Genomic DNA, 6,777 nt, shown 5'->3' with positions numbered 1-6,777 from the left:
ACTAGTACTTCTCTTCTAGGCCGAGTGCAACAGCAAATCATCATCACGTTGAAAATTTGTTACCATGATCATGATCTATCTCTAAAATTGGCGCATCCACTATATCTTGCAAAGTATAATGATAAAGAATTTGTGAGACGGTACTTCTGTTCAAGCCCGAGTGCAACATCAAATCATCATCACGTTGAAAATTTGTTACCATGATCATGATCTATCTCTAAATTTGGCGCATCCGGTAAATCTTGCAAAGTATAATGATAAAGAAATTGTGAGACAGTAGTAGTACTTCTGTTCAAGGTCGAGTGCAACATCAAATCATCATCACGTTGAAAATTTGTTACCATGATCATGATCTACCTCTGAAAATGGGCGCATCCACTAAAACTTGCAAAGTATAATGATACAAAATTGTGAGACCGTACTAGTACTTATGTTCAAGGTCGAGTGCAACATCAAATCATCATTACATTGAAAAGTGTGTTACCATGATCATGATCTATCTCTGAATTTGGCGCATCCGCTAAATCTCGCAAAGTATAATGATAAAAAAATTGTGAGAATGCACTAGTACTTATGTTCAAGGCCGAGTGCAGGATCAAATCATCATCACGTTGAAATTTGTTACAACGATCATGACATATCTCTAAAATTGGCGCATCCGCTAAATCTCGCAAAGTATAATGATAAAAAAATTGTGAGATTGTACTAGTACTTATGTTCAAGGCCGAGTGCAGGATCAAATCATCATCATGTTGAAAATTGTTACAACGATCATGACATATCTCTGAAATTGGCGCATCCGCTAAATCTTGAATGTGGCGCATCTCATTGCGGAGCAACAGGCCAGTGCTATCAAGGTTGAGGCGTCAGTAGCGTCATCGGGCTCTCCTCTTTTGAAAGATCTTCTACATGGCGCGGCGCACCGCCCGTCGAGAAGCAGTCACATGTGATACCGAGGTGGAGACGTCGCCGACATCCTCGAGGCGCGACCACCCTTCTACGAGCCAGCGTCGGCTCAAGGTATGAATCCTTGCATTGTCACGCCCTTCTTCCGATGAAGTGGGGTGCCTTAGATTTATTGTTCTTCTCTTACGATTATTTCGAGCCGAACATGTGTGCTCTTTCTCTAAATATATTGCTTGAAAAGCTAACCAAGTTACTTAAATTCACTTCATTCTTAATCTTGCGTGCTAATTTTGTTATTTTTCTTGTGATGGTGCGCGCAAGGAGATTTATTTGTGGGTGTGCTGAGCTGTTAGGCAGTGGCGGACGCAGCAAAGAATTGGAGGGGGGCACACCCCCAAAAAAAAAATTTGCACCGTCAAAATTGTGAAAAACGTTTGCCAAATGAACAATATATAAGGCTCTGTTGGGATGTTTATATTGGGAGACTTGTCATTGCGTTTAGTTGAATGTTGATAACCTAGGATATTGAGATTGAATGCCAATATTTCTGTTTGGATATTTAGATATTTAGAAGCTCGACTTAATATGGAGGGTGAATGCCAAAATAGTCGGATCAACTTTGAAATTCTGAAAAACTAAGAAACAATGTGTACAACACAAGGAGCTCGGTGGAACCACGCGCTAGGGTTTCCGTCTCGCCGCCGCCGCTCCGGCCGCCGGCGGGGCGGGCGCCGCGTGTCCGCGTTTTTGAGATCGTCCACAACCACCTCAACATTTTGCTACATATATGCAACTCAGTGAGGAAAATATCTTCAGTACTTTACATTTTTGTGACATACAACAAGCACCCATTTTCTGAACATCGATTCATTATTTTAGGAATTATTAAAAACTAAAATTTTCAATGTGGGGAGAATAGCTGAATATGGGCAATTTTAAGTTTTGAACACTTAACACTAACACACAGTATAGCACATGGAAATAGAAACAAAGAATGGGGAGGCGGAAGCGGACACTGGACGTGGACCTGCTAGAGCGCAGTGGTGTGGCGGCCGGCGGGAAGAGGCGGGGAAGGTGTACAATGGCGGTCGGTGGCCAGCGCTGCGGCGGCCGAGCCCCAGCCCGCTTCTTTTTGAGCGTCGAGCGGCGGCCATCCGCAAGCCTCAGAAGTGCAGAGGGAGTCCAGAAAGGGGGCAGTGACGAGCGGATAGGCTAACAGGCGGGCGACAGCCCCGGACGGGAGAGAGCGTAGAGGGCGAAGCGAGAGATTGGCGGCGGCGCGGCGGGGAATTGTGTGGTCGCTCACCTGGTCTCTCGTCGATCCTTGATACGAGACAGGCTTATTGGGCCTTTTTCAGCACTTAAATTAGGTGTATCAAAAACGTTTTCAACAATTCTGGGTGCCCCCCCCCCCCCGCTGCGTACGCCCGTGCTATTAGGCCTAAGTCGAAATCCTCAGCTAAACGAGGCCTCAGCTTAACACATAAAAAAGGTGTTCAATCTCGCCCACAATGTCCTCTTCTTTCCTCTTCCTTTATTGGAACTTGTTTTGCAGACAAGGAAAGTGGCACATGTAATGTGAGAAAAACCCTCTTAGCCAAAATCAGCTACGAGCAAGATTTTCTGTATTGTAGATGCCCCAATTGACTCTCATCCCCAATGTAGTCTTTTTTTATGTCAGTATAGACTTCTTTACATGGCATGCATTTGCCTAATGAGCAGCATTGTATTGCCATTCTAGCCAACCTGATCGATATGTCAAGCTTCATGCAGGAGATGCCATGTTTAATTTACTCCCTCACTCCGATCCATATTTCTTGGTGTAAAATGAATGTGAATCGAAGGGAGTACTTTTCTTAGATAGTACTATACCAGTTCAAAAAAAAGTACTACTCCTACTACATCACAAATGCATCAAAAGAGTACTACATCACAAGACCACCACGGTTGTACTAGTAGAGTTTAATGCTGAACTTCCAAAGGGAATAAGATTACACATATGAACTTTAAACAGGACCAGGAGCATGAGGGCCAGCAACAGGGGCGTTGACCGGGAACAAGCCAGGCAAGACGTAATTCTGGAGGAAGAGGCCATATGCTGCGTGCTTGGCCTTGGTTACAGGGCGGTGCTTCCCCGATGTACTTAGGCCTACACCCGTCGCATGCTGGATCAGGCTGCGGATGTCCTTCTGGAGGATTTTGCCACAGAATGGGAAAAATAGCTCCCCGCGCATGCGGAAACAAATTTCACCACCCTTCAGCCGCTTCAGAACGTAGCGGCTCTTCTGGTCCCTGCGCTCCTTGTTGTCGTCCATGTCATCAGAATATTCCTGTGAATTATAAAGTACATAATAATCAGGTGTTTAATGACAGATCGAATAAATACTGCACTATCATAAGCAAACCTTAGAAACCCTAAAATTAAATGTGTAGAACAAGTAAATGGCAGAAGAAATCATACTAAATCACGAGAAAACCCTATGAACAGCAATGAACATAAGCCACAACAATTGCAAGTCCACTAAGTATGAACACATAAATTAATTGTATGACTAATCAAGCCAACTACATGGCAGATTAGTCGAAATTAAACTAGAATCTGACCGTACGAACCGTAGAATCAAGTACGTCTACAAGAACAAGGTAGGAGATCAAATCAATCAAGAACCAGGTTCGTGCAAACCACGTGAACAGTAATATGACACAAAGAGGATCGGGACAGTTTCGGTAAAAGAGCAGTACCTCCTCGTCGTCACCCTCGACATCCTCCTGGAACTGAACGTTTGGGCCGAAATCGTCGAAGGGGTCGAGGTCCGCGTCCAGCACCGGGTCTAGGAAGACCTCGCCGTGGTGGCCTGCAACGCCTTGCAGATCTTCGGCGGGAGCAACGGCGTTGCTATCCACCTTCTCCTCGACGGCCAGGACGCCCGTTTCGACCGAGGTCGAAGAATCAGACAAGCAGAGGAGATGAGCGGCCTGGGTGCCCAGTGAAGCCTCACCCGCTGTGACGGCCACTACCGCAGAGGAATCCTCTGCGCGAGCGGCCACCGATTGCTCCACCTCGTACGCAAGACCTATCTTCATGCTACTGCGGTTGGAAACGAGGAAGTCGATGCCTCGGAGGTGCGGTGAGTTGATGGGGGTTTTTCACAGTGTGGGGGAGGGGAGAGGACGAGCTCGCGAGAGATGATGAGGCCGATTATATTATAGCCTCTGACTCTCTGTATCGAGTTGTGGACGCGTGAAGTCGTGCATGTACTCGATTTTCCACTTTCTGAGAAACGTGTACGAAACCTTTTTTTCTTGGTCCATTTAACTTCATGTGGGGCTCATGTATACCAATACTTCTAAACGTCATAAGTAATTCACAATCATTCAGAAAAATATGAGACCTTAACATTGATGAGGTCTAAGACCCCGTTTGTGGCCCGATCTTGCGAATTGACCCGGAAACGAAAGGGGAAAAGAGGAAGAACGCGAAGAACACGACGAACGCGATGAACACGAGGACACACGCACACACACCAACCCGATACAATCGACTTACACCCCCGTGGCTCGATGGACCACGCCAATAGAATCACCCACGGAAGAGACCGCGGTAGAATTCCGAGGTGAGAGACCGGTGTTGGAGACGGAGATCGGTGAGGGAGAGAGAGTGCACACACTAGAATCTCACTCACAAATCCAATCAACAACAAGGGTAGCCTTGATTACAGAGGGATGATACCCTAGGGAGACAAAGCTCAAGAATCTACTCTAAGCCAAATCTTGTCTAACCCTACAAATGAGGAGCACGGGAGATACATATAGCCAGATTCAAGTCAAGGGTAGTTTGGGGAAAGAGGTAAACAAGTTACAGCCGCACGATGGCGATCAACGGTTCAGATCTGGGTTGATTTACGTGCGGGCGGTACCACGGGCGGTACCTCCGGTGGAGGTACCGGAAAGCCTTCAAATTGGAGAGCAAATGTCCAGGGTACTTGGCGCGCGAGCGGTACCTCGGGCGGTACCTCGGGTGGAGGCTCCAGCCAGCCCCTGGGTGGAGGCTCCACTCGTGGTACCGGTCTTGTGCTTCCTTCCCGCATGGAGAAAAGGCCTAGAGCGGTACCTTGGGTGGAGGCTCCACTCGTGCTTGGGTGGAGGCTCCACTCGTGCCTGGGTGGAGGCTCCACCCAGAGGTACCGGTCCTGCCTTCTTCCCGCGCCTGGCCACCACCAGGAGGTGGTACCGGCCATGAAGGCCCCTGGAGGCTCCGGCCTCCATGGTAGGTGGTACCGGCCACCATTTGGTGGAGGCTCCGGCCTCCTTTGGCTGGAGGTACCACCAGCCTTGCCCTTCTTCTTCTTCTCTCTTTTTCCTTTGTTCCTCTTTCTTCTTCTTCTCTTCTTCTCCCTTTCTTCTTCCTTCTCCCTTGCACCAAGTGAGTGGCTCCTCCTCTCCGGATCCTTGACGAAGCTCGTACCTAGTAACACATGACATATCGGAATGAGGTAGCCCTCCATCCAAGGTTGTATCGAGATCGAGGGTAGAGAGGATTGAGTTCACCTTGTCGTGTATGGCTTCGGTTTGGGTTGTCGGTCCACTTGGGGGACTCCTTGGCCATGGTGTAGCGTTGACGATAGGCGGGGCTACATCATCTCCCCCCCCCCTTGGGGAAGAGTCGTCCTCGACTCTTGTTCCTCCTCATCTCCATGGTGTGGCGAGAGGTCCGAGAGGGTTAACGTCGTGCTCACCAAGTACTTGGGAGTTCGTTTGTTGATGAAGCGGTCGAAGAAGAACTTGGGGAAAAACAACTTGCGAAGGGAAAGCTTGTGGATGCCAATTTGGTGATCGGCGAACAAGAGGCTCTCAATCCAATACGAAGCATCAAGTCGTTTCTCCAAGAGGCATTTGGCAAAAATGGGAAACAAAAGTGTGTCGATGTATCCAAAATTTGGAAGGGCAAAAATTTGTGCATGTAAGAGTTGTAAGGTGTCAAAAATGTGTGGTGTAGCATTGTCCCAAACAAGTGGAACAAACAAAAGGCAAGTGTCGGTGGCAAAATTTGGGGCAAAATTGTTATGTGCAATGGCAAAGCGGTGGAAACTTCTAGCTTGGGAAAGTATGGTTGGCGTGAGCCTAGTATGGGTATCCTCAAGTATCAAAGAATCCAATGCAAATGCCAAAGATGAAATGAAAAATCCAAAGAAGGGCAACTTTTTGTGTGACATGGGGCACAAGATGCATAAGGTATCTCTCACATGTACGACATGGTCCTCGAGAATCTCGGAGTGTATGATGAAAGCATCAAGACATACAACAATCATTGTGCCAACAAGATGTGTCAAGATATGTTGCATAAGAAGCAAAAGAGGTGACGAGGCATTGGTCCAAACCGGAAGCTCGACAAGTCAAGCCGGAAACACACGAGGGCGAAGGCGTTTGGGAACATACCCTTTGGCGTGAATCCCATGGGTTGGATCATATATCTCGTCCGTGTTGGGGTAGCTCTCAATTGCGCGTTTTGTGAGCTCATGCTCCGTAGCGGTGGAAGTTGATGGTCGGGTACCTACACATGGAATGAGCAAAACAAAGAGCGTATGTGCATGGTAGAGGAACACATCATCCATCATGATGTTCCAAGACTTGTGCACATCACCATGAGTGTCAAGCAAGATAGTATGAAATGCATGGCGATAGTGCAAATGGTAAGAAGGTGCATTCATGGCATGTGGCAACTCATGATCATCAAAAATGGAGAAGGCTATGGGGGCCATCTCGTGGACAATGAAATAAGCATGTTTGCATACCAAGCATAAGAAAGGGGAATTGTTCACAATCTTGGATGCAACGATCATGGAGTAGTGCAAACATTTTGGGCAAAGCATG

Source organism: Lolium perenne, chromosome 2 (assembly GCF_019359855.2).
Source record: "Lolium perenne isolate Kyuss_39 chromosome 2, Kyuss_2.0, whole genome shotgun sequence".
NCBI lineage: Eukaryota > Viridiplantae > Streptophyta > Magnoliopsida > Poales > Poaceae > Lolium > Lolium perenne.
Note: the sequence above shows the minus strand (reverse complement) of the source record.